Raw genomic sequence first — 26,950 nt, 5'->3', positions numbered from 1 at the left:
CCAGGGTGTGTCCAGCCCCTCTGGCTCAGTTCTGATCAGCTGGACCCCAGCAGCAAGCTAACCTACCAGTCGGAATGTCTGCCCCTGGTGGTCAGTGCACATCATAGTGACTGGTTGACTGGTCGACTGTCTGTTCCCTGGTGGTCATAGTGAGCAGTTAAGCAGCCTTAGCATATCATTAGCATATTACACTTTGATTGGTTGAACAGATGACCAGGCGACTGGACACTTAGCATATTAGGCTTTTATTATATAGGATTGTTACTATTAATACAAACTTTATATGAGCAATTGTCTTGCAAAAGTCCAAAGGTGGTATTTCAGTTATCAAAGCATTATATAAAATGTCAAGAATGTAAGAACCAGAATTTTCAATGAATGTCAAAAGGATGCTTATGCCGGATGTATTAGGTCATGCAACATGGCTATCACATGCTAAGAAAAAGACTTGCCTATGTACAGGGTCATGTTTTAAAACACATCTTCAAAAAACTACTTGAAGGGTTCTTTTTTTGTAAGATAGACTTTTCAGACAGCACTAATACTCTCCAAAAGAAAATTAAAGACAGGAAATATATGTCCACCAAACTTCCATATACACACATAATTCAGGTTTTGTGGAACTATGTGGAAACTTAATGTCCTTTGCAGGATTGTGTTATTTACTGTATCTCCCAGTTAGTACTAAAGGGATCATTTCCAGATCCAGTGGGTTTCCCATTTTGCCAGCACTGGGCTACCTCCACATAATATGATTAGTTCTCAACTTAGAAATTGTTTAACACATTTTATGTTAAATAAAAAGGAACGGATGATGTAATAAATGTTTTATATTCAATAAGATAATCATCATCTTTCATGCATTTATTCTTAGAGTGTGCCTGTTTCCATCCTTTAGAAATGACCTAAAAGCAGCCTAGCAATATATGTTAACTCTATATGGGCTTTATTCTTTGCCCAGTTAATCACACATTCAATTTGCCTATCTTTCTGCCATGTGCATTATAATGCAAATCAACTCCAGTAGAGATGTGAGAGCTTAGGAAGCCTGGCCTGGCAAGCAAGCTTCCTTTATTTCTTGCCTTAGAGCTAGCCAAGCTCCAGAGATGAGGATGAACTTAACTAGAATTATAGAAGGATTTAAAAGTCAGTTAGAAAAAAACACACATATTCAAACTGAGTATTCATTCCCAGCAAAGTAGAAGGAAGCTTTAACTCCCTGTGTCCAAATATTTCAAACTCCCAAGAATCACACAGTCTTGAAGGGAATGTGGTTGCTGACATTCACTGTAGCTTTTGTCTGGGAAAAAGAGTGCTAACCAAGTTCCACACTATTTGCCACACAACAATCAGTTCAGTGAACAGGGGGTTCCTTTCACTCTCCCATAGTTCCCAGTTCTATTCCTTTCAGCTCCCTGCAATCCAGGGTTGTGATACACAGCACCCCTTGTTCCAAAGACACAGTAATCTCAGGAGGTACCAGCACCAGTGCTGTAGAGTCAACAATCTAAGATCTAGCTAGAGCAAACAATTTATAATCTGACAATGCTGAAATTGACTCAAGCCCTGTGCTTCTGGAAAACAGTAAAGGTTAAGAAATCCCCTCATTCTTGATTTCTGGAGAACACCCTTTCCCATGTATATTAGATAAAACTCACAGATACCAACCCTTCCTACAATCCAATTTTTAGGCATGGACTCTCCAAATGCTTTTTTTTCCCTCATAAATTTGCTAAACTGCTTGCTCCCATGGATCACAATCAGGACAAAGTGCCCACTAGCCAAAATGTGGTTAAGCTTCTCTCCTCTCAGGGGCCTGAATTTTGGCCTACCCTCATCCCCAGCCAGCACACAACTCATGAGAACAGGCTACCCTCATGGAAAACATTCTCTGATCTCTCTCTAAGATCATGCCAGTTTTTCATCCCACTCCCCCACATCCAGTTCTTTCAAGCCCTGTTTGTACCTTTAAATATTTTTAAAATATATATATATATATATATATTTGCCAAATTCTTAGATGTTTGCAGATCTTATGGTCACAGGGTCCTCCCTATTGCAGTAATCATATTTGAATAAAATTTTTTCTTACGAAGTCTGAATTTATTTGTTATTTGGTATCTTATCCATGCCCAGGGAGTTTTGGAAAACTTTAAGTCATTTACTCACTCTAGGACTGGATTTTTCTGAACTCCTGACAGCGTATCCCTAAAAGGTCCTCTAGACTCATGTTTCCAAAAATTGCACACACATTTTTGCTAAGTGAGCTTTATGTAGCCAACCTTTCTCAGGAAAAAGTTTCATCAATGAGTTGGCAGAAGGGGTTTCGTGAGTGTGTGTTTTTAAAAGCTGTAATAGCATTTTCACAACACCAAATCTGTAGAATCCTAATGATGTAGGTCCGTCTTAAGAATTTTAGTAAAATAACTTAAAAATCCTAAATTTTTCTGTATGAATAAAAATCTATCAGGGTGGAAATCAAGGATAAAAGTATTGTACTCATTGAAGTTAAAGAAGCATCAAAAGGCAACTTCCACCATGTGGATCTAAACTTCTCAGCATCTTCCTCATTAAAGGAGCTGGAAACCAGACTAGTCTTAGCAGCTGGTTTTTGATAAACTGAGTTTTCAACTTAATAAACCAGGGTTTTATTCATTTGTTTTGTGAACTCACATGAATACCCACACACACACACACACACACACACACACAATCATTGTCTTCCCCAAATCACTTTAACTTCTGCTACAATTGTTCTAAAAATGTAGGAATAAAGTATCAAAGGCTTCACATAATTTTAACAGTACCAATAATTCTATTTATAAAATGTACTCATACTAGTCTTTGTTTACCTTGTAAAATGTATAATATATCTAAATTAAACGCCCATCAGTAAATATAGATGAGGTCTTAATACAGAATATAAGTGATACCCGATTTATTAAAATATAAAAAAGAATAAAAGATAGTAAAAAAAAAAAACACAGAAATCCAGGGTTATACAAGATTATATGTTCTCTCTTAGGCCCCCAACAATGAACTTGGAAATAAAGATGAGGCTAAATTGCCTCACATAATAATTTACCAATAGCAAGCAGTTGCTTCAGTTTAAAAAGGGTCTGAGATGAACTCTACTTGCAAATTAACACTTTAGCCTGCCACTTTTTCAAAGTTGCTGGAAGAAAATAGAAACCCCGTGAACCACAGAAAGATGTTGTTACTCAAGGCACACAGAAAGATGTTGTTACTCAAGGCACAGCAAGCAGGGAGAGAATAATTGTGGGTGGAGCAGCGCCCCTTGCCGCCCACATTTACAGCGGTGGAGTGGAGGTCTCCAAGTGGAGGCTGCATGTGCAGCGGACTTGTGGTACAACCGAGGCATCTTGAGTTTAGGGGATCACAGGCCTTTATAATAGTCTGCAAGGAAATATGGCTGACCTCTTCCCAGGGGGTGGCACTATTTTTATTATACTGGGCAGTAAATAAGTCTACCTTTTGCTCTGAAGGACACTATCTCTCTTCTTCCAAGGTTATTCAATATACAAACACCCTTGAAAAGATACTCCAGAGCAAAGGCTGGCCGTGGCTGATCACGAGTCCTTCGGTAACATGAAAGCCCCCTGGAGAATTGTCCGAACCAGGATCTATGCAGGAAAGAGCTCAGACATGGGACAAGTCATAACCTCAAAGAACATGGACATACTAAGGGCACCAGCACCTTGTTTCAGAGCATTTTCATATTTAATGTTAGTGTATTTAATGGAAGAGAAGTGTTTATAAAAAGAATTTTTAAAAGTAGGTTAATTTTTATGTTTATAAATGCCTTTAATGACATGAGAATTATTTTTAAAGATTGCTCTAGAGTTTTATAAATCAGAATTTTTTCATGGAGAAAAAAGAGGACAATGTAAAGAAAAATACCTGGACACAATGAATGAGCTTATTGTTCTTTAATTATAAAGAAATCTTTCAAAGCTGCTTATTTCACATTTTTAAGGTTAAATACTTTCAATGCATAGCTAAGCAAGAAGCAAAATTCTTTACATAAATAATTCAGATAAAAACACATTTTGTCTATTCAATGAATAGAGTGTACCATGGAGATTGAGTCATTTAAAATCCTAGTTAATTTTGTAGGAAAAAATTACAATATTTATAACAAAAAAAAATCTTAGCAGTCATTATTCTTTGTGAATGATGTCACTACATTGCTATGATATTAGAAATCCCTTTCTATCACCTGATATGAACAACTTAATTTATCAATAAATAATTCCAAATACCTCTTTGGCGCATCTTTTCTCAGCAATGCCAATTATTTGGCTGGACACCTACATACGGATATGAATTCAGATTACTTACACGTTACATAGCAATGCAGAGAAAAGATGGCCTGGATGCTGTATCTAAGACATAATGTTAATTATCAATCCATTCTCCAAAATAAGAGCTTCCACTCTGAAACCTGTTGAAACCAGAATTTTTTTCACAACAACAAAAATGAATTTAAATCATATTTAGACATACTACTTGTCAAGGAGGGACTCTGTAAAAGTTAAAACACTGACAATACTCATTTCAATAAAAGTATAAATGTCTGACATCTGAGTAATCAATATATTGAACAAGAACCAGTAGGTTGTGGTAATATGCAAGGCACTGAATGAAAATATACACTAAAATATCTTCAAGTAGAAAAGACACTTCCTTGTGTTTTGCTTAATATCGCTGATTCAGTTTCCTTATCTGTGAAGTTTAAAATTGGAAGAAGTGATGCCGTGCTTCTTCCAGATCTAAGGGTCTTTGCGTCAGGTATCTGCTTGGCCAGGGCTTATGTATCTCATTAGTTCATCCAAAGCAGGTGAAGCCAGCAGTGTTTGTACCGAGTACCTTTTTTTAAAAAGTATGTATTTTATTGATTTTTTTTTTACAGAGAAGAAGGGAGGGGGATAGAGAGAAACATCGATGAGAGAGAAACATCCATCAGCTGCCTCCTGCACACCCCCTACTGGGGATGTGCCTGCAACCAAGGTACATGCCCTTGACCAGAATTGAACCTGGGACCCTTCAGTTTGCAGGCTGACGTTCTATCCACTGAGCCAAACTGGTTAGGGACTGAGTACCTTTTTTGCCTACCCTGTTCTTTTCCCACAAATTGGGTACTCCCTACTCCTTCTTCTCTCAGATGGTCTGGGTCAACATGCTGTGTAGGATTCTCTGTGTTTCCCCAATCCTGTGCAAGTCTTGGAAACTTTTAGTTTCTAAACCCTTTTTATACTCATTTGCTTGCTAAAATGTTAAGGTCCAGATTTTCCTATCCATTAAATACTTTGCCTTCGAGTTGCCAAAGTGATGAAAGATTACGAGAAAAATTAGTCCAACTATAAGTTTTAGTACCTAATATGGAATTTATATATTACACTTCCCAAAAGAATTCTTATTTTAACAGTGAATTCTTGGAAACACACTTTCTAAAGCCAAAGAAATATGAGTCATTTTATCCATGATTACCATCTAGCTGAAGTTAGGGGAAATTTTTTAAAATTCCCAATATAATAATGTAAAGAAAGGATAGTTTGGCTTTTCTAATGGATAGGCAGCTGTCTTTATGTCCAGGATGGAGTCATCCTAAGATGATGATTCCCCCCACTAAGTAGGCTTTGCTGGGAGCTGGCATTCATATTAAGAGGCAGAATGAATACTATTTAATTATAGGCGACAACAAATTCAGGCAATGTGCAAAAGTAGAAAGAGCATGAAATTTGAAAATTTACATCAGGCCCCCTTTACCCACAGGAAATATGTTCCAATACCATCAGTGGATGCCTGAAACTGCAAATAGAACAGAACCCTGTATATACTATGTTCCTATACAAACATAGCTGGGATAAAATTTAATTTATAAATTAGGCATATTAAGAGATCCACAACAATAACAAATAATGTAAAGAAATAATTATAGCATATACTGTAATAAAAATATATTCCAAATGTGGTCTCTATCTCTATCTCTTTCTCTTTCTGCCTCTCTCTCTCAACATACCTTATTGTACTGTGCTCACCCTTCTTATGATGCATTGGTGAAATCATTCCATAAACAAGATGGCTGTCACCTGTGCTATCTGTTAATATTGCCGAAACACAGGCACATAACTTTTATTTTTTAGAGTACATGGGTTCTCTCTTCACCCTGCATGCTATGCCTGGCTTTATGCTATACCCTGAAGCATTGCCACATAGTCCTAGAGCTAACCTGGCCTTCCATGTCCTATGCCCTCGTGCACTTTTATGAACGTAGGTTCTGCTGTGCATCTTCTTCCACAAGAACCTAGTTTCATTGCAACTGAAGACTTGCTTTGGAAAATATTTTTTTTTGCCTTTAATTAACTTCAACTCTGCAGAATACATGGCAGCAATCAGTTACTTCAGCAGCAGATGAACCTTCTCCAGAAATTTCTATTATTTTTTAGTCTAACACGATTCCTGAATCTGTGCAACCACCCCTTCCTTGCAGCAAATGGCTTGGTGTCATTCATTTCAGGGGACCCCTTGCTAAAGTTTTCATAAGGGCTCAATTTATCTGGTGCTACACCACAGAGTCAAGTGGAACACGTTCCAAGCTGTATCTGCATGCCGAGGGACCAGAGCAGCATTGGCAGCCACGTGGAATTTTAGTGAGGAAAATTCCTAACAAACTTTGAATCTGCTTCCCATTAATTAAATATAATTCAATTCACAATATATGTCAAAAGCCTGAAAGACTTAACAGACAATGAGTTATGTATAGGCATCGGTGCTTCATTAAATAGAGCATCATAGATTTTTAAAACGTATTTTTGCAATCTGATTTTACTCTTTCCTTCCAAACTAAATCTTTCATTGAAATACCGTTTTTACGCCAAAGAACTTTGTTCTCAGGCATTACATCACGTGGATTATTAGCTTCTTGTGGGTATCATTTACAAAACTACTGAAGTGCAAAAACCATCACTTCCTTGTCCAATAATGATGGCTTTTGTTATTCAGTATATAGTTGATAGTTTACTTCCAGAATGTGAGTCGATCACCTTTTGTCTCCGGCAGCTATAGCTGTTGAATTTTCCATTATAATCTAAACCTAAAGGACCAACTTTTTAAAAATTCTTAATATCTTGCTTCTTGCCTCTTTAGACATGAATATTAAATAGGGTGAAAGCTTAAAACCCTTGGTGGCACATCTTGTCAAGAGAGGCCACAGGAGGACATTCAAAGCGCATCTAGCCAACTCACATTCTATTGTGGGATTAATTAGCTGTGAACGACAGCGTCCTGTGTTGTAGTGAAGGCGTTTTTCCATAGAGCTTTTGTCACATGCTCCTGCCAGGCCCATTTATTTTTTTCTCAATCTCAAGCCGTAGTTTGAAGAAAAAGCAGCTGGATGTGGTGGAAGGAGCAGGAGACAGGGGAGGAGGGTTCTGGATGGTCCCACTCTCTTTATATTACACTTTGCCCAGACAGCAACTGACTAGCTACTTCCTCTGAGCAAGCCTTTCTCTTTTCTCAGATTGACACCATTAGAGGAAGCTATCCTTAACCCCTGGATCAAGTAAGCTGACTGAAAATGAAAAGGAAATGTTTTAAGTTAGAAAATTTTATATCATTGTCAGTTTGGTAAGAAGAAAGAAAGAAAGAAAAAACACTCCATCTAGCAGAGAGAAAAAAACCTCTCCTTTCCAAACTCTTATGATGTTTTTTTCACTGTTGCTCAAAATTGGAAAAAAGGGGCTCTTTCTTTACTATCTCCATGATTTTCACTGAGATTTATATTCAGTGACAACTGAAGATTACACACAAACCCTGACACGAGTGTGAGCTAGATCCCGACGCCTGAACTATAAAAAAGGATGATTGCAAATGCATCAGAGAGCTAATTAGAAAGTTTTACTGGTCTTCCCAGCCAGGACTCCTGGTTTTAGTTACTTTATTTTGGGGTGTAGATCTCCCCTTCTTATTTTCTACCTTGCCATGGTTTATAAAATGTTGGGAATTTTTAAATGCATTTCTCCCAAATAAAATAATACAATAAAAATATATTATGAAAGAATTGTGTGTTCTTGTAATACACCAATTGGCATTATTATATTTTAATTGGCACATTTCTAGTTCTATCAGGCCATGCCAATTAGGATGATTGCCTCATGTTTTAAACGCAAAAGCTTTCAGTAATACTGTTTAACAGTTAAATTTTTTCTCCTTTGGTTAAGAGATTTGAATTTATGACTTTTGGGTTCCATAAATCTTTACATGTTCTGGCTTTGTTTGTTATAGAATAGATTATTTCCCAGGAGTCCTTAAATAGTGTCTGACTCCTGAATGACTGTTGCAGATTGTGTGGGTTTTTGTCATACTCTACTCACACAGGCATTCATCTTTAAAATCCAGGTAGTTCCAAAAAAACTACCATAATAAGAATATGTGATTCAATTATATTCCATTGACAAAGAATCAAGCCAAACTACATTGTCATTTGATTGAATGAATTATGATAAACTAACATTAAATTATTGATTAAATATGATCAGATGATTATGAAAACTGCCCTTTTCCTTTTTAAAATATCTTCACAGAAATTAATGTGTTTAACTACTGACATTGAAAGATATCAGCTATACTGTGAGTATATCTACTTTAACCAATTTTCTTTGTTGTACATGAATCACAACTGCCTTAAAAATGCTCTCCTCTTGTAGTATTTTGAAAGCAACTAAGACACTAATAATGATGTGAATATTTCAGTTTTGGGATATTCAAGTTGAAAGAAAAGAAGTTAGTATGTACAACTTAATGCTCTCCTCTTGTAGTATTTTGAAAGCAACTAAGTCACTAATGATGATGTGAATATTTCAGTTTTGGGATATTCAAGCTGAAAGAAAAGAAGTTAGTATGTACAACTTCATTTTTTTTTCAAAATATATTTTATTGATTTTTTACAGAGAAAAAGGGAGAGGGACAGAGAGCTAGAAACATCGATGAGAGAGATCGATCAGCTGCCTCCTGCACGCCCCCCACTGGGGATGTGCCCACAACCAAGGTACATGCCCTTGACCGGAATCGAACCTGGGACCCCTCAGTCCGCAGGCTGACGCTCTATCCACTGAGCCAAACCGGTTCGGCTGTACAACTTTAGAAGGTTCAATTTTTCAAATAAAAGCAACAGAGGTATTAAAAGGAAACAAAAAAAAGCAAGGTTAGCAAGTTTACATTAATGTACAGTGCAAAGAGAGCCACATTTTCTCCTGAGTATCATGTGTACAAAAATCATGACATATCCTCTGACAATAGCACTGCAAAAGTCAATAATAATGCTCCCATTATGGTAGCAGTAACTTTCAGGAAATGCTCAAGGTTCATGCACTTTGGGGACTAAAAGTTAGACATGAGATCCTTTTATTTTGTTATCTAAAGGTGCAAAGCATCGCTTTATTTCTGACTATGGGACATATTGGATGCACGTTTCAGTAGAACCAAAAGTGATCCTTTCTTTGAAGGTCTCTCATTATGGGCACATCTCTGCTCTTAGGGCATGGATTTGACCATATACCTAAAAAAAATTTAAAAAGCAAGTAAACAAATAATAAACTAACATTGATTTTATGTTTTTTATATCAGTTTTATTTATGGGAGTTAAAAGTGGTATCAATTAATACATATAAACCTCATTAATATCTAGCTCTAAAAACAGAGCTGCAGGATGCTATGGTTTATGAGTTGATAACCATGTGGAGGATTTGTAAGATCTTTAGGGTTGCAATTTACTGTTATGTGTCAGAAATATTTTTCTGTCTTTATAAGCTTACCTACTGATATCAGAAAACAGTCATCAAAATTACACATACCAGGTTTAATCTATAAAATCTTTAATATGAAAATGACTAATCCTTTCTCAAAGATTCCCATTATTAGCTATGTTCCTGACCTATCTGATAGAAAGTAAATTCTCGCCCTGGCTGATATGACTCAGTTGGTTGGAGCATCCTCCCCTACACCAAAAGATTGTGGGATTGATTCTCAGTCATTGCACATACCTAGATTGATATTCAATCCCCAGTTAGGGCATATACAGAAGGCAACCAATCCATGCTCTCTCTCACATTGCTGCTTCTCTCTCTCCCTTCCATTCTCTCTGAAATCAGAAAGAAGGAACCAAGATGATAATGTAGGTAAATGCATCCTCCCACAACCACATCAAAATTACAACTAAACTACAGAACAACCATCATTCAGAATGGCCTGAAATCTGGCTGAATGGAAGCCCTACACTGGAGAATAAAAGCAGAGACCACATTGAGGCTGGTAGGACAGGAGAAGGCCCAGAATGTGCTGGTCCAACACCCATGTGTGGTGTGTTTTTATTTGGGAAATACGTACATCTTAGCTGAAGAAACCTCTCATTGGAACAAGGAGTCTCAGACACACACCAGAACTATCAGCCCAAGTTTACAGTGACGGGAAGAGAAGTCCTCCATAACTTTCAGTTGTAAAAATCATCGAGGATTGTGGCTGAGTAGCACGGAGGCTGCTGAAGTCCCAGGCAGTTCCTCTCAAAGGGTCAGAACATGGACTTACTTGGACTCACTCTTTCTGAGCTCCAGCACTGGGGCAGCAGCTTGAAAGTATCCAGGGACACAATGAGAGGAATTAAGTTCTCTGGCATCAGAGAAAGAACGGGGAGAGCGGGGGCAGCTTCCTACCAGACAAAAGTGCTGGCACAGGTCATTGTTTCTCTGCTGTGACCTCCCCCGCCACAATGACAAAAGACAGTCACCATATCTGAGTTTCCATCAACCTGGCCCATAATGTTTGCTCTGCCCTGGTGATTCCTAAGATCCTGCCCCGCCCAATTTGCAACCCCACCCAAGTTGTTTGAAGTGGCTTTCTGATATGAATGACTTGACTTTCCTAAAATCTCTCAAACAAGTAGCAGCTGGACTCAACATGCTCAGTACCTCTTGATAAGTGGCCCCAGGTCCAGCACTAGTAGCAGCTTGCCAAAGTTTACAGCTCTGCCCTCTCCTGGGAACCTCCCACCCCAACATATGTAACAACCATCTGCAGATCCCTCTGTAGCATCTGCCATATGCCCCTAGGCAGAGCACAGGCAAAGGCTAACTTTGCATTTCCTGAAAGGCCCCAGAGCTATTGAACCTGGTAGACAGCTTCAGACCATGCCAGATAACAACTCTACCACATGCACGAGCTAACACTTAAGGCGCAAATCAGGGAGCACCAAAGCCCCATTGAAGCAAGTCCTGCTCCATAGGGGTGCCTCTTTTGCTGTAGTCTCAGTTGGTTCTCAAGGCGATTGGTCTGAGGCTTAATTCTTCCCAGTGATGCCAAAAGCAATCAAGGCTCAACACAACAGTACAATGCACACAGCCCATGCAGGTGTGCACCCAGAGTGCCTAGCTCAGGTGACTGGAGAGGCTAAGCCACTAGTCCCTACAGGGCACCTACTACACAGGCCATTCTAACAATTCCAGGGGACACAGCAGATCTACCTAATACATATAAACAAACACAGGGAAACAGTCAAAATGTGGAGACAAAAAAAAAAAAAGGAAAAACCATATCACAAATGAAAGAAGAGATCTCCAGAAAAAAACAAAAAACTAAATGAAACAAAAGAGAAAACTTCCAGATACAGAGTTCAAAACAATAGTTATTAGGATGCTCAAAGAACTGAATGAGAGCTTCCAGGGATTTAGTGAGACTTTCAAGGATCTTAGTGAGAATTTCAAAGACATGAAAGAGGACCAATCAGAAATTAAGCAAACACTAAATGACATGAATAATAATTTATAGAGATTCAACAGTAGAATAGAGGATTCCAAGAGTCAAATCAATGATTTGGAATATAAGGAAGCAAAAACAACAACAACAACAACAACAAAAAACACCCAATAAGAAGAACAAAAAGAAAAAAAGAATCCAAAAATAGGAAGATAGTGTAAGAAACTTTGGTACAACTTCAAGCATACCAACATTTTCATTATGGGGTTGCCATAGGATAAGAGAGAAAGCAAGATATTGAAAACCCATTTGGAGAAATAATGACAGAAATCTTCCCCTTCCTGTGAAAGATATAGATGTACAAGTCCAGGAAGCAGAGAGTCCCAAACAAGAAGAACCCAAAGAAACCCACACTAAGACACATCATAATTAAAATGCCAAGGGCTAAGAGAGAATCTTAAAAGCAGCAAGAGAAAAGCAGTTAGTTACCTACAAGGGGATGTCCATACAAATGTCAGCTGATTTCTCAACAGAAACTTTGCAGGCCAGAAGGGAGTGTCAATAAATATTCAAAGTGATGAAAAGCAAGGACCTACAATCAAGATTACTCTATCAAGCACAGCTCTCATTTAGAATTGAAGGTCAGATAAAGAGCTTCACAGATAAGCAAAAGCTAAAGGAGTTCATCACCACCAAACCAGTATTACATGATATATTAAAGGGACTTCTATAATAAAAAGAAAAAGAAAAAGAAAAAAGCTCAATATGAACAATAAAAAGGCAATAAATATATGTCTATTCATAATGGAATCTAAAAATTAGAAGTTTAAATGAACAAAAAAAACCCCTGGTGATTAATGGAGAACCAGATGCATGGAAACATGGAACAGACTGATGAACCTCAAAGGAAAAGGGGGAGAGGGGGTGGGAAGAGATCAACCAAATACCTTATGTGTATATATGCTTTACCCATGGACATAGATAATAGGGTGGTGCATGCCTGGGATGGGTTGGGATTTGGATGGAGGAGGGCAATGGGGGAAAAAAGGAGGGGTCATCTGTATTACTCTCAACAATAAATATTTTTAAAAAGTAAAATAAAATCAATAGCATATGCTTGGGTGAGCATTAAAAAAAAAGGAAAACTATATTCTTGACTATCTGTGAATATGGGATTATATCTGTCACAAAACAAGACTGGGCTATTTTCCTGGTAGAACACTATAGGCTCAATTTGAACACATGAGGCATAATTCTAATTTCTTATAGAGAGATTATTCCATCTAATTAAACAATATCTTTGTCATTGTATGGTTGTACATTTTTTTATATTTTTTGTTTTTAGAAAGAAGCACAGAATATCACTGAACCTATATAAATAACTACATAGTCAGGAAAAGTGTAGGAACTCATTAAAGAAACTTGGTATAAGATTCAACTATTATTTTATGGGCCCATAAATATATTATTTTATATAAGACACATACAGTAAAGTGCTTAGAGCACTATAATATTCAGTGCACACTTAATATAAATTTTATGTAAATAAACCATGTAACCACTCAAATCCAGATGTAGATCCTTTCTAGCACATTTTGTTTTTTTCTTCTGCTTTTTTCCCCCCAGTTAATTCCCCCACCAAGAGGCAATGAATATTCTGACTTCATTACCACAGATTCATTTTGCATATTCTTCAACTTATACAAATGGACACATGGAGTATAGGCACAAAGTCACTTATAATTTATCTTTATTATTTGTTTATTATGTACACACACTAAAATATCCCCCTTATTAAAGCTTTATCAATATTTTTCTGTTTTAAATTCATCTTTTAAGTATTACAGATGTCCCCTTTTGTTCCACCATTGGCCCCCTCTACCCCACTCCCTTCTTCTCCCCATGCCTTCACTGCACTATGTCTGATTCCATGGGTTATACACATATGCATACAAGTTCTTTGGTTATTTTCATCTTCCCACTCCCCCTTTCCATCTGAGACTTGTCTGTCTGTTCCATGTTTCCATGCTTCTGGTTCAATTTTATTCTCAATTTATTTTGTTCATTAGATTCCTTGTTCATTTAAATTGTTTTTTTTTTACATTCAAGTGTTGGTAGATATGTATTTATTGCCATTTTATTGTTCATATTTTTTTCTTCCTCTTCTCAAAGTATACCCTTCAACATTTCATGTAATACTGGTTTGGTGGTTATGAACTCCTTTAGCTTTTTCTTATATGTGAAACTCTTTATCTGACCTTCAATTCTAAATGAGAGCTTTGCTGGGTAGGGTAATCTTGGTTGTAAATCCTTGCTTTTCATCACTTTGAATATTTATTGACACTCCCTTCTGGCCTGCAAAGTTTCTGTTGAGAAATCAGCTGACAGTTGTATGGACACCCCCTTGTAGGTAACTAACTGCTTTTTTCTTGCTGCTTTTAATTCTCTCTTTATCTTTAGACATTGCCATTTTAATTATGATGTGTCTTGTTTTGGACTCTCTGCTTCCTGGACTTGTATATCTATATCTTTCACAGGAAGGGGAAGATTTCTGTCATTATTTCTCCAAATGGGTTTTCAATATCTTGCTCTCTCTCTTTTTTCATTCTAGTAACCCCATAATGCAAATGTTGGTATGCTTAAAGTTGTCCCAGAAGCTCCTTACACTATCTTCCTATTTTTTGATTCTTTTTATTCTTCTTATTGGGTGGGTTTTTTTTTCTTCCTCATATTCCAAATTATTGATTTGACTCTTAGAATCCTCTACTCTACTGTTGAATCTCTGTAAATTATTATTCATGTCATTTAATGTATACTTGATTTTTGACGTCTTTTTTCATGTCTTTGAAAGTCACACTAAATCCCTTGAAGCTCTCATTGAGTCCCTTGAAACTCTCTTTCAGATCCTTGAGCAACCTTATAGCCATTGCTATTAACTCTATATCTAGTAGTTTGCTTGTTTCCATTTCATTTCATTTATTTTTTTTCTGGATATTTCTTCGCTTCTTTCATTTGTGAGATTTTTTTTTTGTCTCTGCATTTTGACTGCTTCCCTGAGTTTGTTTCTATGTAATAGGTAGACCTGCTATACTAGTATTTCCTGGAATTGGTAAAGTTGCCTTGTGTAGTAGGTGTCCTCTAGGGACCAGTGGCTCAGTGTCCACAGTTACCTGAGCTGGACACTCTAGGTGTGCCCTTGTGTGGGCTGTGTGCCCAATCTCTTTTTAGTTGAGGCTTGATTGCTGTTGGTGTCACTGGTAGGAATTAACCCTCAGACCAATTGGCTATGAGGTCTAGCTGTGACTACAGTGGAAGAGCTGTTGTGCAGGAGCCACCACTACTGAGCAGAACTTGCTTTATTGGGGCTTTGGTGCTCACTGAGTCTGCCCTTCGAGAGTCTCACTTGTGGATGCGTAGAGTTGTAATCTGGTATGGTCTGACACTGACCACTGGGTGCACTGGATCTAGGGCCTCCTGGGAGTGCAAAGTCAGTTATTGTCTGGGGCTACATGGCAGGAAATATAGAATAATCTGCAGATGGCTATTGCTTGTATTGGACTTGGTCTTGCCCAGGCAAGGACAAGCTGTGAAACAAGGCAGGCTGGTGTCAGTGCCTGGTCTTAGGCCACTTATTGATAGGTATGGGGCAAGTTGAGTCTACCTGTTGCTTCTTTAAGGGATTTTAGGAAAGTGTGAAGACTGAGCCAGGCTAGACCATTCATTCGGAAAAGCTGCTGCAAACAGCTTGGGTGGGGACACAAATTGGATGGGGCAGGTTCTTACCGAATCACCAGGGCAGAGTGTACAGTATGAGCCAAGCTGATGGAAACTCAGATAAGGCTGCCAGTAAGCTCTGTGATGAGTGAGGTTCAGCATAGGTACAATGACTTCTGAGAGCACTCCCATCTGGGAGTAAGCTGTCCCTGAGTTCTTGCCCTGATGCCAGATAACCCAGTTCCTCCCCAAATGTCCAAGATTCCTTTCAAGCCGCTGCCCTAGTGCTGGAACCTGCAGGGATTGAATCCAAGTAAGTCTGTGTGCTGGCCCTTAAGAGGAACTGCCTGAGACTCCCACAGCCTCCCTGCCACTCAGCCACAATCTCCATTCTGTTTTATACCCCTAAGTTAAGAGGACTTCTCTTACCAGCTCTGGAACCCTGGGCTAGGGGTCTGTTATGGGGCAGGGACCCCTTACTCCTCATGGGAGGCCTCCACAACCACTATATCCCTCCTAATTAAAAAAAAAAGCTACATATGGGTATTGGAGCTGCCCATTCCATTCCACACCTCCAACCCTTCTACCAGTCTCAATGCACTTTCTTCTTTACTTTTCTAGTTGTAGTAATTTCATTCAGCCAGATTTCAGGCATTTTTGGATGATGGTTTTTCTGTATTTTAGTTTGATGTGGATGTAGGAGGCAGCACATATTGGCATTTATGTATGCCTTCATCTTCTATCTGGTTTTGGTATTAAGATAATGCTGGCCTTTTATAAAGAGCTTGGAAGTGTTACTTCCTCTTGGATTTTTTGGAATAGAAGGATAGGTGTTCTTTGAATGTTTTGTAAAACTCCCCTGTGAAGCAGTCTGATTCAGGACTTCTGTTTGTTGGGATTTTTTTTATTGCTGCTTCAATTTAGTAGATATTATTGGTCTATTCAAATTTCCTGATTCTTCCTCATTCAGTTTTAAAAGATTGTATGTTTCTTGGAATTTGTCCATTATGCCCAGTTAATCCAATTTTTTGGCATATAGTTGTTTGTAATATTTTCTTACAATCCTTTGTATTTCTGTGGTATCAGTTGTTACTTCACCTCTTTAGTTTCTGACTTTATTTATTTGGGTCCTCCTTTTTGCCTGTTATGTGTATTTCTGTGGTATCAGTTGTTACTTTACCTCTTTTGTTTCTGACTTTATTTATTTGGGTCCTCCTTTTTGTTTCCTGTTATGTCTGGCTAGTGGCTCATCAATCTTGCTTATCTTTTCAAAGAGCCATCTCTTCCTTTCATTGACTGTGTGTGTGTGTGTGTGTGTGTGTCATTTATTTCCTTTCTGGTCTTTATTATTTCCTTCTATTTACTCTGGGCTTTCCTTGTTCTCTTTCTAATTCTTTTAGTTATAGGGTTAGATAGTTTATTAGAGATTTTTCTTTTTTCTTGAGGTAGATCTATAGTGCTATGAACTTCCATCTCAGGACTGCCTTGGCTGTGTACCATAGATTCGGGGATGTTTTGTGTTTATTTTCATCTATTTTCAGAAAGATTTAAAGTTCTTCCTTGGTCTCCTTGGTAACCATTCATTGTTTAATAACGTGCTATTTTGCTCCCAGGTGTTTGAATGTTTTTTAGTGTTTTTAATAGAGTTGATTTCTAATTTCATGCCATTGTAATCCAATAAAATGATTGATATGATTGCAATCTTCTTGAACTTGTAGATACTTATTTTACATCCTAACATGTGGTCTATCTCTGAGAATGTCTCATATAAACTTGAAAAGGATATATATTCTGCAGCTTTGTAGTGTAATATTTTGTAATTGTCAAGTAACTATATCTGATCTAGTATGTCATTTAGGGTTACTGTTTCATTGTTGTCTATTAGTTCTACTGAAGTCAGTGGGGTGTTAAATCCTCTTCTATAACTGTACTGCTGTCAATCTCTCCCTTGAAGTCTTCCAGAAAGCTTTTTTGTTTTTGTTTTGTTTTGATGCATATTTAGGTGATCTTATATTGGGTGCATATATGTTTACCAGAGTTATATCCTCTTGCTGGAATGATCCCTTGAGTATTATGTAGTGACCTTCATTGTCTCTTTTTATGGCCTTCATTTTGAAGTCTATTTTGTCAGATGTAAGTATTGCTATACCAGCTGTTATTTTTTTGTTTTCATTTGCATGGAAATTTTTTTCCCTATCTCTTCACTTTTATACTGTGTGAGTCTTTTGTTCTGACACAGGTCTCTTGTAAACAGCTGATATGGGTCATGTTTTCTAGCCATTCAGGTACCCCATGTCTTTTTAAAATATATCTTTATTGATTTCAGAGAGGAAAGGAGAGGGAGAGAGAGAGATAGAAACATCAGTGATGAGAGAGAACCATCATTTGGCTACCTCCTGCACACCTATCACTGGGGATTGAGCCCACAACCTGGGCATGTGCCCTGACTTGAAATTGAGTTGTGACCTCCTGGTTCATAGGTCAGTGCTCAACCACTGAGCCACACCAGCCGGGCTACCCTATATCTTTTGATTGAGCATTTAATCCATTTACATTAAGGCTATTATTGATAGTTACTTATTTATTGTCATTTTATTCTTTTTTTCTATGTTTTTTCTCTCTCTTATTATTATAGGAGTCCCTTTAACATTTCTTACAATGCTCGTTTGGTGATAATAATCTCCTTTAGATTTTTGTTTGTTTGGTTGTTTTGTCTAGGAAGCTCTTTATTTCACCAGTTATTTAGAGAAGTCTTGGTTCCAGATCCTTGCTTTTCATTATCTTGAATACTTCATACCATTTCCTTCCGGCCTGTAGAGTTTCTGTTGACAAATCAGCTGACCACCTTATGGGAGCTCCTTTGTAGGTAACACATTGTTTTATTCTTTCTGCACTAAGACTCTCTCTTTGTCTTTAATTATAAAAAACATTTTAACTGTGATGTGTTTGGGTGTGGGTGTCTTTGTGTTCTTCTTGCTTGGGTCTCTGTGCTTCCTGAACTTGTATGACCATTTTCTTCACAAGGTTATGAAAATTTTCTGCCTTTATTTCTTCAAATATGTTCTCAATTCCTTGCTCACTTTCTTCTTCTGTAACTCCTATGATGTGGATATTGTTATATTCCATGTTGTCACACAGCTCCCTTAAACTGTCCTCCTGGGTATTGTTTTGTTTGTTTGTGTATTTTTGTTTTTCTGCTGTCATTCTTCATTTCCAACTGATTGTCTTTCATAGTTCATATATCTTTTCATGCTGTTGAGCATCCTTATGATCATTACTTGGTACTCTATCTGATAAATTGCTTACCTATTTAGTTCTTCTTCTGGGGAATTCACTTGTTTTTTTTGTTGTTGTTTTTAATTTTGGTTAGTTTCTTTGTCTCCCTATTTTGGCTGCCTGTTTGGGTGTGTTTCTATGTATTAGCTATATCTGCTATGACTCTCAGTCTTGGTAGAGTGGACTTATGTAGCAGGTGATCTGTGGGACCCAGTGGCACAGTCTTCCTGATCAACAGAACTTGGTGCTCTGATAATGTTCCTTGTGTTCATTGTGTGGGCCCTGCTATTGTAATGGAGTCTTGATTGCTATTTGCCTGTGCATGTGTGGGCTTGCCCCTCCAGCTGGCTGACAGGAAGCCTCAACCCAAAACACAGGTTCCAGGATGCTGTGCAGGTGCTCATCACATGAAGCAGAATTCCCCCCAGCAGGGTCTGGAGCTGCCAATATCTCCTGGTGGATATTCTGTTTGTGAGGCTTTTGGGATCCTGCTTTGTTGTTGTCTGAACCTGGCCATCAATTTATTGTTCTGGGGCCTCTCCGGAGGATATCTAGTGTAGGCCAATATCAGACACTGTTTGTCACTGGCCATAAGTACTCTCTTTGGAGCAATCAGTGATCCACAGGTTGTGACTCCCTCTGCTAGGGCTGGATTTTTGTGGAAAGGACCTAGCTGTGCACCAAGGTATTCTTTTTCTAACCCCAGGCACAGAAGCAGAACAAGGAAAAACTGAAACCACCCTAAGATTCCAGGTCAAAGACCCAAGGCACTCAGAGATCCACCTTCAGGCTGACTGTTAGTCTCAGTCGCTTAAGGATCCTCAGGCTGTAGACTACAGCAGGGCTTAAACTCCACAGGGTGAGGCAGAAAGGTTTCTTATGGTGGGGCAATTGCTTCCCCCCAGGCTAAAGCTGCCTGGATGATAAAGTTCTGCCTGAAAAAGCTGGCCTCTGCAGTATGGAGGGATGACTCCGCACAGGGATCCAGATGGCTGTCCTCTCAGCTCTTTCCTCAGAGCCAACAACCCCAGATTCTCCTCACACAGCTCTAGTCCAATCTGTCTTCCTTCTGCCAGAGTCCAAGGTACGTGGCTGCACATGAAATTTTGTGCATTGGCCCTTTCATAGGGTGCCTGCATTTCCAACCATCTCTCCCTGGCAGACAGAAACCCCACTGCTTTTTACAGCCAGATGTTATGTGGGCACCTTTCCTGGTTCTGGTGCTCTGGGATGGGGAGCCTGGTTTGAGATTTAGACCCCAGATTTCTCAGGGGAACACCCACAGCTGAGATATCCCTCCTGAACTTCAGTTGCTGCCTCTGGGAGCCCATCCAGGCCTCTTGTGCCTCTGCACTTCCTCACAGTCTGTATGTGGACTTATCTTTACATTCTTGGTTTTAAGGGTTCATTCCAGCTAGTCTTCAGTTGGTTATTAAGGATGATTTTTCTATATTTTATTTGTCATTCCAGTTTAGTCCTGGTAGAATATCAGTGTGGCTTCCACTTAATCTGCTGCCATCTTTGGCCATAACTTCTTGAGGCTTGGTGCCATTAAAGTATCAACTCTATTCTTGCTTACTATGATGACTATACTCCTTCATTATGAGCCCATCCAATGTGCTAGGCATTCGAAGTGAATAGGCTTCAACAATCACCAGTATTGAGTGTGCCTTTTTCAGTTCTCTGGTGACAGTGACTCTGAGGTGGACAGCCTCTTTCTCAGCATCCAGGCCACTCACCAGAGGCCCTCTAAGTTGTCTCCTTATCAGGATGATAGGCTGAATCAAGCTTTATCAATTGTTTTAGAAATATTTTCAAAGAATCAACTTTCAGTTTCATCAAGTTTCTCTACTGTTATCATGCTTTCTGTTTCATTGATTTCTTCTGTTATTTCCTTTCTCCTACCTTTAAATAAAGTTTTATGTTATTTTCCAGGTTGTTTTTGAGCTGGAATATTAGATAATTGATTTCAAAACTTTAATCTTTCCAATATATGTATTTCAAGTTCCCTTTTACCACTGCTTTAGCTACATACCATAGTTTTAATATGTTGTTCTTTATTTTTATTTATATCAAATTATATTAGAATTTCCTAAGTGATTTTTAAAAATCAATTCAATATTCAGATATGTACATCTTAATTTATAAATATTCAGAGACTTTCAGATATCTGAATTTTATTGATTTCTAACTTAATTTCATAGTGGTCAGAGAACATGTATCTAAGAAATACATAGGTTATTGCTTTCTTTAGGGGAGAAATACTGATGAGGAAAAAGAATAATTGAAATTAACCCACTGATATCAACAGGGTGACAAAATGACAGAGGCTAAGTAGTGACACTTATTTCTTCTGCCTTCTTTTGTATCTGATTTCAGCTTTTTTAATTTTCTTGAAACTGTTTTCATTGCCAGCACATGATATACCTTGGAGATCATTCTGCTTACACTTGAAAAAATATTTTTTGAAGATATTGTGTGTAGTATTCTCTAAATATCATTTGGTCAAGTTTGTTAATAAATTTGTTCAAATCTTCTATACTCCTCTTACACATCCTATAAATTACAAAGAATGAAGTTGTAAGTTCTCCAACTATGATTTTGGATTTATCTGTTTGTCTTTTTATAGCTGACAATCATTGCTTCCATCTTGTTCTTTTTCCTTATCTTTTTGTTCTCTTTTCCTCTTTCCTTTTTTATTAATTGAGCATATTTTAGTATTCCATTGATAATCTACTTAGGTTTTTCAGTAATAATTCTCTTTTACTCCTTTTAGATTTTAGGAAAAATATGTATATTCTTAATGTATTACAGTCTAACTTGAACTATTTTTATCGTAATTCACATATAATGTAAGGCACATACTATACCCGCTACTATTTTTGCTACTCTTGTATTGTATTTACTTATGTTATACACCCTACCATACATTGGTAGTATTTTACTTTAGAGAGTCAGAATCTTTTGTAAAAATTTTAAGAAAAAATATTGTACATACTCTCACATATTTCTAGCACTCTTATTCTTTCTCATTGATTAAGGTTTCTTCCAGGTAGTATTTTCCTGGAGCCTGTAGAATTTCCATAGAAACAGAGCAGCATGATGCCTTGTGATAAGGTGAGAAAGTCATGGTGCTATGTACTAACATGTAAAAGAGAGTCGAAGAGCTAGCATAACCCCATAGTACACCAGGGAAGATGTACTTCAGTCCCCATTATATAAATTCAAACTGCTTCTGATGTTCTTTGCTCATTGATAGATAGGAAAATACATTATCTGTCAAATTACTAGATGCACACTGGGGCAAAGGGCAATATTGATTTTCTCCACTAAAGATTCCACATCTGAAACAGCAGCTATATTTGGAATTACCATCTGATTAAGCTTACAGTATGTCACTGTTACTCACTATGATTCATCCAGATGAATTAATCAGATAATACGAATAACCACCCTTGTATTTTCCAAGTTTTTCAGGGCAGGACTAATATCTCTGTTTTACCCAAGGATGCTGTTATTTTTGGTTTACTATTTTGGCATGATCGAAGCAACTTCTTCCTACAGTGATGGTTCTCACTGGGTCAAGGAGTCAGAGTGGGGCTTTTTCCAATTTATAACTATACTGCTTCAATCTTACACCCAGGGTGTAAAAGTCACCGCAGGATGGTGTTACAGACCCACTAAGACAACTGTGAGATACAGAGACCACACTCCACTTTTCATCCGACCTCATAAACCCCAACCAGTGATGTTCTTTGTCTCCATAGTGCTAGTTCAGAGCCACTGTGCCCTAATCTTGAAAGGTCTGACTATTTTCCTTTTCCCATAGCTGCAAGCAGAGAAAGATGTATAGTGCATGTTTTTACAAATATACATATCATTGTGCGATCTTCCTCCAGTGACAACCACTTTCCCACTAATTCAGCTCTGGGAATTGCATGGAGAAGGTAACTCTCTTTCATGAAACGTGACTGAAGATCTTATTCACCAAGGCTGAAGTTATAGTCACTAAAAGACCAAGTAGCACTTTAGGACTTTTCATCTATTTTAATTTTAGAGACCTCATGATTCACTAGCCACTAGCAAAGATCTTCATTGATTAATCAATATCAAGGTGTGTTCGTGTCATTAAGTGACAACCACAGTTGAATGCTACTTGTAGTTAACCAGGGAACCGTTATTAACTATTAGATTCAGCTAGAGCACCGAATCCAGAATCTTTTTTATAAAATTTGCCTTATCTAAGAATTTGTTATTTTTCCATGGTGAACCTATCACTGAAGAATCACACACATATTGTCCGGGTTTTTGCTAGTACAAATTAGCTCATATTTGAATTCTTTGGACATGTAAGTTTTCTATTCTTGGCTTCACTTGATAATTGGATCCTTTGGGTAGACTGAGATCTTTCTTTGGTAGAAGGTTGGAGGTTGTGGTGCAAGGTAATGGGGAAGAAAAGGAAAAGAGCAATGACTCTTGGTGAAGCTATTTTAGGACCCAAACAAGGTAAACCAGCCTCTTCTGACTGGAAGGTGGGGTTGCTTCTGCTCAGTGCAGTTCGGGGTTGGAAAACTCAGAGTCATCAGATACCTCCAAGTGTCACTATTTCAATTCTGAGAGCCTTATTTTTTACTTTTTAAAAAATATATTTTATTGATTTTTTACAGAGAGGAAGGGATGAGGGATAGAGTTAGAAACATCGATGAGAGAGAAACATCGATCAGCTGCCTCCTGCACACCCCCTACTGGGGATGTGCCCACAACCAAGTTACATGCCCTTAACCGGAATCGAACCTGGGACCTTTCAGTCCGCAGGCTGACGCTCTATCCACTAAGCCAAACTGGTCAGGGCGAGCCTTATTTTTTTCACATCAATGCCCTAACTTTCACATAAAAATGTGCCTGTAATTCAATCTATGTTGTAGAGTATCTAATTTGCAGAATCAGATTTTGTGCATAAATTTGGATATCAGAGATGGAAGGTTCTTTTCCTCTGATACTGCCTTGAGTTGAGAATGTAGAGCCTTAAGTTTATCATGCTCTTCCTGTAGCTCAGGAAGAACAGTTAAACACAGCCATGCTATAAAAAAATATTGCATTCTTCATGTGCATCATTCAGTGATGTGGCAGTTATCATATGGTCTGCCTTAGTCATGTCTTTAGCAGGCATTTTATTCCAACCAAACACTTCTTAAAAAAACTCCTTTGCCCACTACCCAACAAAGACTACTGGTATAATATACTCTACTTATAACCAGATCCTCATGCCTTCAAATTCAGTTAGGTCAGATGACACATTCCAGATTCTACTGGTTCTCTTTTTTTAAGTTTCTTGCCTCTAATACATCAAATATTGCATCAGTCAGAGTTGAGCTGCAAAAGTCAGAAAACAACCTATTTTTTTAACTCATCAGGGATTTAAAAAAAATTTTAGTACTTAACAACATTGGTGAAAGTGTCAAAAGAGAAGCCTCTGGGCTAGATCTTTAGGGGTTATTACTTGAAAAACACCACAAATTGACCAGATCAAGAAACTTTTACCTGTGACACAATCTGGAAGTTGAGGTGTCAGGAATCTACTCTACCAGCTACTATCTTGAAGATATTACTGGAGTAAATGCAATCCATGAAACAGAAAGCTGTCCCTAGTGTGTTTTTACTGGGACAATACCTTAGATGTGTTTGATGAATTCATTAGGAAATGACTGTCAAAATTTTAGCCTCCAGAATTATGCTACATTTGTTGCATTTGTATGAGATAAAAAGAATTTACATTTAAAATCCACATCAATGTGAAAGCACATCCTATATAATAAAAGCCTAATATGCAAATTGTCCCCTTGGGCAGTCATTTGGCCCAGAGTTCTACCAGGAGACCGGGAGTTCGACCACTCGCTATGACATGCGCTGACCACCAGGGAGCGGTGCAGAACATGGTGGGTGTCAGCGACGCGGTGCAAGCCTAATATGCAAATTGTCCCCTCGGGCAGTCATTTGGCCCGGAGTTTGACCACTCGCTATGACATGCGCCGACCACCAGGGAGCGGTGCAGAACATGGTGGGCGTCAGCGACGCGGTGCAGGCAGCAGGTAGCAGTGGAGGCACTGCCGGCCCCAATGGGCCCTGAAGAGAGTGGGACTGTGGCGGGTGGAGCAGGTGAGTGGATGGTGCCAGGCTATGGCGGGTGCGAGCGGAGGTCCGATCGCCCCGCTGATCACCCCGCAAACAGTGACCAATGGCAGCGGCGGGGTGCAGGGCTGCTGCCCGGCTCCCAGGTGCTGAGGGAGCCAGGCAGGGACCCAGCCCCAATTGATTGTCCCACAGGTGGGTTGGTGGAGCAGGTGAGGGGGCGGCACCAAGCCAAGGCAGAGTGCCAGGCAGGGCTGCAGGGCTGTGAGGCTGGGGATGTGAGCTGGGACCCAATCCCCGCAGGCCACCCCGAGGGTCCCCACCTGTGCACGAATTCGTGCACTGGACCTCTAGTAATTTATAAAATGGAAATCACACCCTCAAACCAACCTTCATGGAATCCTGAGAAACAGCACATTTATTGTGACAGTTTCTATTAAACAGAAGGATGCACTGGATGCTGGGCAAGCCAATCCAGCATTTTTGCCAGAAACACCTTTTTGTCTTCCTCACTATTTGAATTGAGAGTCACACCCTTCACACCCTTCTCCTTGAAACATCATGCTTTCCGGAGTTCTGTTATACTGTTATTTCAGGTTTCCTCTCACCTTGGAAATACATTCTTTTCTTTCCCACTGCTATCTTATTTTCCTTTATTTACCACTAAATGATGGGAGTTTCATAGGCCTCCATCTCAGTCTCCCATTTCTTCCCCTTCTCCAGATAATCTCACTCATTTGTCACAATGCCACATGTTCAGCTCAGTAGGCTATTGGAGTTTAGTCTAGTATATCTAATTATCTACCAGATATCTCCAATCGTATGCCTCTTCAAGATCCCAAAATTGAACCGTCGAAAAGTGAATTGTTGAATCTTCTCCTGTTACTCTACTTCTTGGTTATTACCTTACAATGACACCTTTTTTTCAGTTTCAAAAGAAATCAAACTCCTTTCCACCCCAGGGCCTTTTCACATACCCTCCTAAATTTTTGCATGGCTTGGTCACTTTATCTCATCTAAAATTTCATTTTCATTTTCTCTGTGAGGTAAAGGAATACTCAGGCCACTTTACTTAAATGAGTAACTCCATTATTCGCCACCTCAGAAATATTTGACTGCCTTAATTTTCCTTATTTTGAGTTTTTACTTGGCATTAAATGTCTCCCCCATTCTACTGTAGGGGGTGAGTAAGAACTTAATCCATTGTGTTCCATACTACATAGTATCAAGCATAGTGCATGGACTACAGGTGATTAATATTTGTTGGATAAATAAAAATCAATATGAATAGAAAAAGTGAAAATTTTCCTAGATACTAATACTTATCTTTCTCAAAGTGATACATTATTATAAAATAAAAATGCAAATATTTAGTTTTTTAAAAAAATATTCACCCAATTTTCAAGTGAGTGTTTTTAATGGTCTTTCTTCTTTTTATTTTTCTTTTTTATTCCATATGACAAGACAACATATGAATTTCTCTTCCCGCCTGAGTCTAGGGTTTTTATTTAATTGTCAAAATTGAAATTTTTACAATTCGTTGTTATTTACTATTTGTCTCTGTCCATCAATACAATGTTATTTTTTAAAAAATATCTGGAAATAGAATTAAAAACTATAGAGTCTGAGTTTTCTCTCTACTTGCAAGGAACAAGTTAACCTGCCACAATTTCATAGGTGCTAGCAAAAGAAAAAGACACCTTGGTCAGAGACAAGGATTAATTTATTACTTACAGCAATACCAATAGCTAGAGTATTGTATTTTCTTATTCTGGTTTTTAAAACCCAAATTCCCATAGGGACATACAGTGAGGCCAGCAGATGCCTGTACATGTAGTGGGTTACAGGAAAGATACCCTGAATTTAGTAAGCCTGGTTTAAAATAAGCAATAAACAAACTTGCCTGATTTTTATCCTGAAGAGAAACATTACAGATACTGGATAGTAAACAAACCTGCCTTTTTCTCCAGAAGAAAGCATTATCTCGATCTCCTAAGGCTACTCTGTATACAAGCATCCTTGATAAGATTTTTTGTGCTTCTGCTTGCAAGGTATGAAGAAA

This window comes from Myotis brandtii, unplaced genomic scaffold, assembly GCF_000412655.1.
Source record: "Myotis brandtii unplaced genomic scaffold, ASM41265v1 scaffold529, whole genome shotgun sequence".
In the NCBI taxonomy this organism is placed as follows: domain Eukaryota; kingdom Metazoa; phylum Chordata; class Mammalia; order Chiroptera; family Vespertilionidae; genus Myotis; species Myotis brandtii.
The sequence above is the reverse complement of the archived record's forward strand: the minus strand, read 5'-3'. Positions refer to the sequence as shown.